This window comes from Callospermophilus lateralis, unplaced genomic scaffold (assembly GCF_048772815.1).
Source record: "Callospermophilus lateralis isolate mCalLat2 unplaced genomic scaffold, mCalLat2.hap1 Scaffold_63, whole genome shotgun sequence".
NCBI classification, from domain to species: domain Eukaryota; kingdom Metazoa; phylum Chordata; class Mammalia; order Rodentia; family Sciuridae; genus Callospermophilus; species Callospermophilus lateralis.
The window spans coordinates 10,052,949-10,065,621 of record NW_027514713.1 but is presented as its reverse complement, the minus strand read 5'-3'; positions in this window follow the sequence as shown (position 1 = coordinate 10,065,621).

Sequence of the window (12,673 nt, the reverse complement as noted above, 5' to 3'; positions counted from 1 at the left end):
TTAAAATGTATAAAAGTGTGTTATGTATAATTAATCTATAATGCCATAAATGATAATGTAAAACCTAAATAATATGGTGGCCTGAGGGCCTGCCATATATTTGAAACATGCTTTCTATCATGCATTGACTGTATGCATTTTGTTATGCACATTTTGTTTGTTTAAGTAAGGTGTATAGGATACACACTTTTCTAGATGAAACTAATACCCACATTTTGCACTAATAACATAATGCTGACCTCAAGACTATCAGGAGAAATATTTAAATTTCCATTTTATGAAGAAAGGAACCAAATTATTCGTTATGCTTTTTTAAAAAAAATTACCAGTTTACATAATTAATCAGGGTGCATTTTAAGTTCTAACTTTGTTATATAATTCATCATTAAAAATACTAAGGAATGATCCTTTGTTTTTAATGATGCATAAGTAGAAGTAATGCTAGTTGGCAGTATTTGATTGTAAGAAATCAAAAAAATAATTGTTTTATACCCTTGTTGACTGGTTGGTGGTTGAAAAGCAAGGAACTGTATGGCATCTGGCTATTGTAAACTTTGAATAGGAATTTAAGCAGATGCTATCAAATTATTATTTTGGTGTGTTAAAGATTTTCCCCTATTATTTTGCAATCCCTTTCCTCTTTAAAGGTGTTGAAGGGGAATGTAGAATTTCCTGAGGAAATTTTGGAAAAAATCAAGTGAAAATCCCCAAGAGCTAAATGTTCCAAGTCTTTCTTTGGTGGAACTCACCTGGAAAGTGCCCAGGGCTGCTCTAAGCAGCTTGCAGCCATTCTTGTAGCACCTTTACCCAGTGGAGCACAGTGAGTGAGTGGTTTTTTTCTAGGAGAAGGGGTTGGAGAAGAAGAGGATCTTAACAAAACATTTCTTTGCAGATCACTAGGTATGTTAAAGCATGGACTTCCTGTGTGGAATTGTGGGACTGAGGCACATACTGCTTCCTGAGGGAGTGAGGACTTCATTGGGTTCAGTGGGTAGGGTTAGGCTCCCATGTTCCATGAGGAAAGTAGCCTAAGTAGGAAGGGTGAAGAGATCATGCAGAAGTCAGATTTTTCCTGTCTTATTGTGTTGCAGATGAAACCATCTTAAAAGTTATTCTAATTAATTTGTTCATCTCAGTGTTATAACATCCCAGATTTTGTAAACCTAGCCTCATAATTGTTTTTCCCTTTTACAGGGTCTTGCCAAATTGCCCAGGCTGACCTGAAGCAATTCTCAGCTTCCTGAGTTGTTGGGATTGCAGGCACATGCCACTGCATCTGGTTTATGTGTGTTTTGACTAGGACTGCGATGGTTCCTTTGCAGCAGAATACATTCCAAAGTAGATTTAAATAATGTTTATTTTCTTTATTACATTGTAGTCTCTGGACATTTCCTGGCTAGGATTGCTAGGTGTTCTTATATCTTTTCTGTTTATTATGAGGCACTTAAAGGGATTTAGAATAGCTTACTTCCCCCAAATCATTTGTTCTGTATGAGTAAGGTGGGTCTTGTGTCTTCTTAGTGGTGCTCTCTCGCTGTACTGTTCCTTTTTGGGGGTACCAGGGATTGAACCTGGCTGTTGAACCACTGAGCCACATCCCCACCCCTTTTAAAAATAGAGTCTTGGCTAAGTTGCTGAGCCTGGCCTGGGAACTTGATCCTCCTGCCTCTGCCTCCTGATCTATTGGCTTGCATCAAGCTTGGAAGTCCTCCTGGACTTACCTGTTGAATCCAGAGAAGTAACTGGGTGTTAACGCCTGATCCCAAGTTCTCATTTTCATCTTTTCAGAAAACATTTCTTTGAAAAACCCAATAGTATGGAGTAATACTTCTAGATCATAGTGCCATGGTAATTCATACAACCTGGAAATCTTGTTTAAAAGAAACATAATAGGAGGATGTTATTTGCAAAATAATCAGTTTCTTGCCGGGCGCAGTGGCACATGCCTGTAATCACAGCAGCTTGGGAGGCTGAGAAAAGAGAATATTTAAGTCAAAGCCAGCCTCAGCAATGGTGAAGTTCTAAACAACTCAGTGAGACCCTGTCTCTAAATAAGATGTAACAATAGGGCTGATGATGGGGCACAGTATTTGAGTGCTCTGAGTTCAATCCTGGGTACCAAAAAAAATAATAATTTTTTTTTCAAAATTGTTTTCTTCTCTAGAAGATTAACATTAAATAGGGATGAGGGGTGGGAGGTAAAGGGAGAGAGAAGGGAAATTGCATGGAAATGGAAGGAGACCCTCAGGGGTATACAAAATTACATACAAAAGGAAGTGAGGGGAAAGGGGAAAAAATATAAGGGGGAGAAATGAATTACAGTAGAGGGGGTAGAGAGAGAAGAGGAGAGGGGAGGGGGGAGGGGGGATAGTAGAGGATAGGAAAGGCAGCAGAATACAACAGACACTAGTATGGCAATATGTAAATCAACGGATGTGCAACTGATGTGATTCTGCAATCTGTATACGGGGTAAAAATGGGAGTTCATATCCCACTTGAATCAAAGTGTGAAATATGATATACCAAGAACTATATAATGTTTTGAACAACCAACAATAAAAATTAATTTAAAAAAATTGTTTTCTTCTCTAGTGTTTTATCAGGATTATTGAAATGCACATATTTTTTCAAGTGAGTTCAAGATATTAAAATACTGGAACTTATTGCTTTTTACAATGGGTACTTTTGTGTCTCACATACAAATATATTATTTACATATTATTTACATAGAATATTTACATATTCTATGTGTATATGTGTGAATATACATACATACATTTTTTTTTGTACTTGGGATTGAAATTGGGAGCACTCCACCACTGAGCCACATCCCCAGCCCTATCTTGTATTTTTTTTTAAATTTAGATACAGGGTCTCACTGAGTTGTTTTCCTTATTCACAGGTCAACTGGATAACCTTGAATGTGTGTTTAACTTAAATGCCTTGTCTTTCTTTCTTTTCTTTTATTTATTTATTTATTTTTTTGGTACTGGGGATTGAACTCAGGGGTACTTAATCATTAAGTCACATCCCAAGCATCTTTGTATATTTTATTAGAGAGAGGGTATCCCAAAGTTTCTTTTCCTCAATAATTTGCTGAGGCTGACTTTGAACTCAGGTTCCTACTGTCTCAGTCCATAGGCTGAACCGCCTGGAGTCACTGGGAGTACAGTATTGTGCCACTGCTGTCTTTGTTGTTTGGTAGTAGGTATTGAACACAGGGCCTCATGCATGGTATGCAAGCTTATTACCACCAAGGGGCATCCACAGCCCTTTTGAGACAGGGTTTCCTAAATGACCCAGATTGGCTTTGAACTTGGAATCTTAGTGCTTCAGATTCAGGGACACTCAACTACTGAACCGCAGCCTCAGCCCTATTTTGTATTTTATTTAGACATAGGGTTTCACTAGGTTGCTGAGGCTGGCTTTGAACTTGTGATTCTCAGTCTTAAAAGCTGCTGCACCTGGATTTTTCTTTTTTTTCTTTTTTTTAAAGGGTATTTTCACCTTAAAGTGGGAAGTGTGCCTCCTTTTATAAAAGCCATTAAGAACTGGGCCAACTTAGCTCAGGGATGAGAGGCTTGCCCACTTATTTTCTGTCTGCTCATACTTTTCATGTTTTGCTGCTAGGGTTTACTCAAGGCTGACCTGTGCCAGGTTCAGTGTCACAGACCTGTAATCCCAGTGAATTCAGAGGTTGAGGTATAGGGTCCCATTCAAGACCAGCATCAACAATTTAGTGATATCCTATCAAAAAATAAAATGGGGACCTTGGGCATGGTGGCCCATGCCTATAATCCCAGCAACTACTGGAGGCCATGGCAGGAGGATTACAAATTCAAAGCCAGCTTCAGCAATTTAGTGAGGCTCTGATCAAAAATTAAAAAGATCTTGTGATGTGGCTCAGTGGTAAAGTCCACCAGTATACCCCTCTCCCTCTCAAAAAAAGTAAAGAAGTCTTAAGTGGATTATCCTTCCATTTTTCTAAAAGTGAGGGGGGCACAGTTAGGTACTGGGTCTGGAGAATCAAAAAATATTTGGAATAGTCTTGTTTATTAGGATTTTTCAGTAGTCATGAATTGGAGTGAAGGTTGGGTAAATCTTTGCAGTTCTTAGCCTGCTTCTCTAACATAGTACTAAATCAGGAATAGAATTAAAAAGGGTGGGGCATTACAGGTATGATAGGATTAAGGGTGAAGGAACCAAGGATACAATTAAAAATGAGAATCTTTCTTGGTACTAGGATTGAATCTAGGGCATCACACGTTAGGCAACCACTCTACATTGAGTCATGCCCCGTAGCCCTCTACCTTTGAATCAAATCCCTCCCCAAAGTTTAGTTGACAATACTGGCTCCTGGCCCACTGAGCACTGTGGAATATGCGTTCAAATACTGGAACACACTAGATTGACTCTGAAAAATTTAACTACTTAAGTTTGAGAGATGTGAATGGAATACTTCTAACAAAGTCATCCCTAACTCTGAATATGTGAAAGTAACAAATATTCTGTAGCTTGTATTGTACTTAGAAGATATGTGACACTGGCACTTGACTTAATCTAAAAGGGTTGAATTGCTACTCATATCTCATGGGAGGTAATGTGAAAATGATAGATTATATTATATGATGACCACTAAATAGATGTGCAAAATTTCTAATGTTTGAGATCCTATGGCTTCATCGGCTTTGAAGGCTTTGACTCAAAGAATCTCCTGTTGTATAGTCAGGCCATGGTTTAGTTTGAACATGCAAAATTGGTTCCAATATGATTAATATATAAGGGGACAACTTTAGCAGAATGTGAATTGTTTACTTGGCAATTTCTCCTTCAAGAAAAACTGAAACGAATGCACAAAACTATTTCCTAGTTATGGTGGTAGTAGTGATCTGTACCCAATTATGTCTGCTATTACCTTTCCCTTTAATCTCACATAACCATCCTCCTACTAGTTACTTCATGACTCAAAACAAACCCTTTCTACTTCCATAAGAAAACTTTAGGTCTTCAAGGTAGGAAGCCTGTATTTGTAGTATTTATAATTTTTAAACATTCGATGCACATTGTGGCTTACATGGAAGTTGTTCCCCAAAAATCTCACATGTGAGAGGTGAAATGACTGGGTTTATGAGAGCTTACACATAACTAGTGTGTTAATTCACTGATATGGTTAACTGTGGGCAGGCAGGGTGTGACTGTAAAGCTGCTTTTCTGTCACATGTTCTGTCTCAACTGGGCCCAGAGCAATTGAGATAGCCATCTATGGACTGAGACCTCTGAAACTTTTGAGCCCCAAATAAACTTTTTTCTCTAAAATTGTTCTTGTAGTGCCTTCCTCTTATAGTGGTGAAAATCTAAAATATTATAGGACTGGGAGTGTAGCTTAACAGAAGAGAGCTTCCTTAGTATGCTTCACAGCCTGGATTCAACCCCTAGTATCACCAAAAGTGTAATCCCAGGTTTTTTTTCTTTTATAATGTATCATTGTTGAAGTTTTTTGAGTGTCATTGTTGAAGTTTTATGAGTGTTATGCCCTAAAGCTTTATTCCTTATAAGTTTTGTAGTTTTCACTGTGAACTTCAGATGGTGCAGTGATTTTTAGGAACTGTTCCTTTTCTTCCCTCTTCTGGAACAGTGTGACAGACCTGAGAGGGAGTCACCATCCTCTGTGATGGCAGAGAAGATCACACAGCTCTTCTTGGGAAAGAAGTCAGTTCTATCTGGCTTGTACTTCTCATTTGTATTTGTTGACATCCACCCCCCCCCCTGCTGTTTACATCATCCATACCTGTCAAATTTAGGGTCAAAGACTAGAGAGCTGGAAAACACCATTTAACTCCTCACTTGTCCTTAGAATGCATCTCCTCAAGGTATTCCAGCTCTGATCCCCATATATAGCACATCCTTGACATCCCTTCATTGGCTACAGAGCTGAGGTATTTTCAAAGACAAAAACCACAATAGGGCAATCCTCCAATTCTGACTGCATTTTGGATGGCTCATTTACACTGAGTTGACTTTTGATTTAGATGGTTCTGGGGATTGAACCCAGGGTCTTATGCATAGTAAGCAAGTACTGTACCACTGATCTACATCCCAAGCCTACTGAGCTTATGTAAAAGCTGAGTCTGCTCTGAAAACCACCCTATTAACAAAAGGGAACTCAACTTCCTATACAGCTAGTGTGACCTGGATATAGCCTGCCAACATTTTTCATTTTTAAGTAACAACTTTCATTTAAAATGTTAGCTGGGATGGGTCCGGTGGTGCACACCTGTTATCCCAGTGGCTTGGGAGGTTGAGACAGAAGAATTGCAAGTTCAAAGCCAGCCTCAGCAAAAGTGAGATTTGGTAAGACTCTGTGTCTAAATAAAATACAAAATAGGTCTGGGGATGTGGCTCAGTGGAGTGCCCCTGAGTTCAATCCCTGGTACCAAAACAAAACAAAAAAAACAGGTACCTGGGTGTGGAAGTGCATGCCTGTAATCCCAGCAGCTCTGGAGGGTAAGGCAGGAGGCTCACAAGTTCAAGTCCAATCTTAGTAATTTAGAGAGGCCCTGGGTTTGGTTCTTAGCACTGCATATAAACATGAATAAAATAAAGGACCAACAACATGTAAAAAAAAACTATTAAAGAATTGGAGATGTAGCTCAGTAGTAAAGTACCTCTGGGTTCCACCCCTTGTACCAATAAATAAATACAAAATAGGTTACTGTGGGAATCTAAGTATTTTCACACTTCCCATGTGACTTCAAGGTATAATTACCTAGGTAAACCTATTAAGGAACCAAGGTTTTAATAATTTCACAATTAGGAAACTTCCAAGTCTGACTCTTGGTAACATGAGAATGGTATAAGCTTTGTATTTTGGTCAATGTGCTACACCTTAATTCATAATGCACAGTGTATTGAATGTTAACTAAACCACTTTCTCTTTTTTCCTCCCCAAGGATGAAAGTGCTTATCTAATCAGGTCTTCAGAATATTTTTGATAGGTCGGAATCTAGAACAGAACATACTGAATCTATCTATCTCTATATATTCAATATATGCATATAGAGTAAAATAAAGGTATGAGAGCACTTTTCTTCGTTCACCAATATTTTTTATCTCATGATTAAACCCATACCCCCAAAATGGAAGTAACATACTGATTTCTAATGTGTTTAAATTCCCACATTAGAAAAGAAATGGATTTCAATACTTGTAAATTCATTAATCAGAAAAAGAAATCCATAAAACATTATATACTAAAATGGGAAGGTCCAAACTATTCAGCACAAGTTTCACTCTGAACATTTCCTTGATCTTGATTTTTCTGTTTTACACATTTAGCCAGGCAAGGTAGCACATGCCTGCAAATCCAGTGACTTGGAATGCTGAGGAAGGAGGACCACAAATTTGAGGCCAGCCTCAAAATAAAAAAAAAATCAAAGGGGCAAGGATATACCTGCAATTCCCCAGCCTTCCAAAGTTTACAAATATCTTTTATGATATAAGCACAACAGTGTTCTCTCTCCACCATAGACTTAGCACAATTTAGTTCACTAGCATGAATTTCAGAGCATGGCAACTTTTTTCAGACTATAGATAGAATAATCTCATCAATCAAGTTTTCAGCCTCTGCCTGGCCAGAAATTCCTTGGCTTCAGATATATGAAAGGGGTTGTAGTATGGTTAAAATGTGGCTTAAGCAATACTGAAAGAGGCAAATGCTTTTGGGGAGAAAAATCATCATAGACAATTGGGTCTTGGCAGACCAGGGGACCAGCATGTGGTAATATCCAGAATTGTCTTGCCTTTAATTTCATATCAAAACTTAAATCAGATATCACATACAAAAGCATCAGGCAAAAGAAACTACAATCGGTTGAGGCATATTTGAAAAAAATGGTTATTAAAAAGTCAAAGCTCATGGGGCTTGGGATGTAGCTCGGGGTTAAAGGCCCTCGGTTCAATCCCCAGCAGCACAAAAATAAATGTGTAAAAATAAGTGAATCAACAGGGAAGTCTTGTTTTTGTGGTGCTGGGGATTGAACCTACCTAAGGCCTCACACATGCTAGGTAAATGCTCTTCCACTGGGCTACATCTCTTGTTCATCAACAGGGTAATCTTTAAAAAGTCATAGCTCACCAAATCATATTAAGTATTAATTAGCCCAATTTCCTTTTTCAGAGAATTTTCTTTCCTGGCCAGTTAGCTATCTCATTAGTCCTTGTGCCAAGTGTTGGGAGTTCACATGAAAGGTATTTGCTCACAATCCTGGCTGAACTTTGGGGTAAACAGTGACAAAATAGTCTATGTGGAGATAAAAATGGTAGGGGAAAAAACCCACCCACACAAACAAACAAAAGAAAACAAACAGAAAAATAGCCAGAACTTGGGCGGTTCCCACCCTACCCCACCCCCTTTCTTCTACAGGGGATTAAACCCAGGGCCACTAACCCTCCCATCCATATCCCAAAGCCTTTTTATTTTGAGACAGGGTCTTGCTAAGTTTCTGAGACTGGCCTTGAACTAGTGATCCTTCCAAGTCACTATGATTACAAATGTGCACCACTGCACCTGGAACTGTTTTTTAATAATATTTTGCATAGTTAGTCCTATACACACCTCAAGTAGACAGCTGATAATAGTCATCAGCTATTAAAATCAAGATTCTAAATTAATGCTACTTACTGGGGCCACACAGTTTTTTATTATGCATATCCAAACTCTCAACGCCAAGCTCTTTTCTGTTCCAGCAGTATGTATGTCAAAAGAGGACAAACTAAGTAATCCAATTTCTGATAAAGTCTGCTTAATGGAAAATGTAAAACCCCTTTTAACTTTAATGTACAAAGCCATATGTAACACTTGCACTTTAACAAAAGCAAGCTAATGTTTTAAAAAAATACACCATTAAATGTATATATGTATATATTTATATAGCATATTAAGTTTAATATTTAGCTTTTAAACTTCACATAATTTTTACCAAAATAAGACAATTTTAAATAAATTACACCTTTTGAAAATGTTTAATTATACAGTCAATAGCTTCAACAAAATATTGAAGTGTCTATAGTTAGTATCTACTTTATATACTTTATATCTTACAAAATTTACAATTATTTGGCAGTAATTTTCTGATTATGACATGACTGCTGAGCGATTCAGCAATTCCCCAAATGCAGGCAATAGCTGGTGTTCGTGTCCTATTCTCAAAGCAACTATCTCAATGTACTGAAAACTATCAGTTATCTTATAAAACTGTACAAGGGCACATTTACACTTGATCAACAATATAGCATAGAATTTTATACCAAAAATAAATACATCATTTTAAATCTGACATTTTCACAAACATCATATACACTATGATACAGAAACAGCTCAGAATTGCTGTTTTAAAATTTACCTTGTTTCATGACATTTAATCACAGGAGCTGTGACATATGCTATAGTGCTCTGGTGTCAGTAACAAGTAATCACTACGAAGAGAATTTCTTGGCACTGAAGGTTTTGTGAAGCTTAAATTAGTGTGCACACATGTCATTATTCAAGGGGAGGTAATCCGGTCTAAAATTATCCAACAGGACACACTTAATTTTCTTCCATATCCTCTACTTCATCTTCATGTACCTTCAAAGCTCTCACCATTTCTCTGACTGCATAATACAAGATATTTTTAACCTGAAAGAGATATTGACATTTCTCATCACTTAAGCTGGAGAGAAACTGACAAATGACAATTACCATGCTAAAAATATTAATAATTTTAATGGGGACCTAGGAAAGCCAAATTCAATAAGAAAAATGTCAAAATCTAAAAGTGATTCTAAGCCAAAAGTTATAATAAGGGTCATTAAAATTCAAACAATTAAATATACATTAATATTAACCTTCAGTTACCTTGTTGTGACAAACCAGAAAATGACTGCCTAAAGTATTATGCATATATTTTAATTTCTGAATATAAAAGGATTGAACATTCATTTCTTACCTGGAGCCTATCATAATTGATTTCTTCCTTCAAAAGTCTCAGTTCCTGTGTTAAGTGAAATGACTGTACAAGATGTTCTGGGGACACAAAGTCTTCAGTTACCTGAATAAGCTGTGAAAATTCTTTACCTATTTCCAAAAGAAAACTTGTGTAATATAAATCTAATGAGGTAGGAGCAAAGAAAAGCCACAGTCTGAAACCAATAGAGATTTAATTTTAACCAGAGATTTAATTTTTAACTAGATTTAATTTTTCCCAAGTATCAAATGGATTTTGAGGCAGAACACCACACTTTCCATTGAAAATCTTCATTGAAAGTGACTTGGTAAAAGAAATATTTTTAATTGATAAAAAACAAACAACAACAACAAAAAGAACTTTAGAAACCCTTTGGAAAACCTGATAATTGGATCCTAAATTTTGTTAAGATGGACTTTTTAGACTGACAACTAGAAAGAATCAACAAAGCAATCAAAATCTGAGTATGTTTGATGCTGTTTCTTTGGCTTTTACTGTTAACTTATAGCAGAGCATAAAGAAAAAGAAATGTGGTTCAGTTTTTTTTTTTTAGGAATGAGTAAGAAAACTGACCACAAATGAGTTTCAAATTTGTACTATAATTTTGGTTATTTGCATCTTTCTTTCAAATTAGCCAATGAAATAGATTCCAATTTTCTGTGACTTTAGTACAACAGTTTTTCAAAACAGCTTTCTCTTTCCTGATTAAAAAGTTTTAATAAGAAACCAGCCAATATAGTGCATTGTGGATGATTGACAGTTTTATCTGTTATATACAGTTTTACTGACTCTTCATTTGTTCATACAACAGATAATCTGTTTCACAGAACAGCCTACTATGGGTGAGATGTTCAGTTCTTGTTTTAAGACAAATCAGCCAGTGAAAAGCAAGTCAACAGAAGCCAAACTTCTCTGAAATCTTGTCTAATAGATGTTTTATATTAGATATTATTGACATCAACTTTCATTAAGTGTCTAATTCCATCACAGAGCTTCTAAATGCTCTTTCTCTTTTTACTTACTTGAACAAGCTGCAAGGAGGGTAAAGAGTATGTCCTTAAAAAGTTTTAGTATAGGGGCTGGAGATGTGGTTCAAGTGGTAACGCAGTCACCTGGCATGCGTGCGGCCCCCGTTGGATCCTCAGCACCACATACAAACAAAGATGTTTTTTCCGCCAAAAACTGAAATAAATAAATAAATATTTAAAAATTCTCTCTCTCTCTCTCTCTCTCTCTCTCTCTCTCTCTCTCTCTCTCTCTCTCCCTTTCTTTAAAAAACAAGTTTTAGTATATACCTTTGGTTTTTGGTACTGGGGATTGAATCCAGGATTCTGTGCATGCTAAGCAAGTGCTCTACCAGTGAGCTACTTCCATGGCCCTTTTTAAAATGTTAATTTTGAGGTAGGGTCTAAGTTGCTCAGGTTGGCCTCACACTTGTGATCTTCTTGCCTCATGAGTACCTGAGTAGCTAGGAATACAGGTGTGTATTACCCACGCATGGTTCAGTATATGCCTTTTGGTAGGTCTAGTTCTAGTATGTCTTAAAATCACTTATAGTCCCAAAATTTCTAGTAGGTTATACAAATTCTTTATTTGTATTCTCATTTTGATCATCCATCATTCTCCTGGTTTCCTTTAGTTCTTTATTTATTCAGACTTTCCTTAAGCTTTTTGAGTATATTTGACTGTTGTCTAACTTCAATATCTGGAATCCTCAGGAAATATTTCTGTCAATATATCTTTCTCCTTTGAATGAGACACTTTCCTTTTTTTGTGTGCATGCCTTGTATTTTTTTTTAAATTGGGTATCTGAACTTTGTAAATGTGTTAACTGTAATAATCAGATTCTCCCCTGCCTCAGAGTTTGTTGTTGTTTATCAATGAGGACCACAGTCATTGTTTAGTAAGTTGTACCAATTTCTCCTCAAAGGCTGAATTTCTTGTTTGGTGTAGTCATTGAAGTTTGTATTCCATTATTTTAGTGGTCATCAGTGCCTAAAAAGATATCCCTTGATATAAAAAATTAGCTGCCCTTTTCTTCATTAGTCTCTTGGTTATTAAAAGTTTTGGATTAAATTCCAGATTCTAAAAAAAAGTTGATTCTGTCCATTTTTGACAGTTTATGGTTATTTAAAAATGATTTTCAGAATGTCGAGTTTTAGCTGGGTGTTGTGGCATACAGCTGTAATTCAAGTTTGAGGCCAATGGCAGCAACTCTGAGGTCCTGAGCAACTTGGTGAGAGAGACACTATCTCAAAATTTAAAAGAATGAAAAGAGTTGTGGATGTGGCTCAGGGGTTAAGTGCCTATGGGTTCTAATTTCTGGTACCCGGCCCCCATAACAAACAAAATCCAAATCCCAGAATGTTGAGTTCTATTAGCACTTACAGGATGCTACTGTGTTTTCACATGATATATTTCCTTAAAGGACTGAGGGTTAGTTTTAAGAGGTAAGGGTTAAGTTTTAAAGACATCAAACCTTTCCATTCCATTTATTCCCCACCTCTTTGTTGTATTGGGGATTTATAGCTTCCTTTACTACTGAGCTACATTCCCAGCTCTTAACTTTTGAGATGAGGTCTCATTAAGTTTCTCAGTCCTCACCAAGTTGTTGGGGCTGACCTTAATTGTGATCCTCCTGCCTTAGACTCCCAAGATGCCAGGATTAT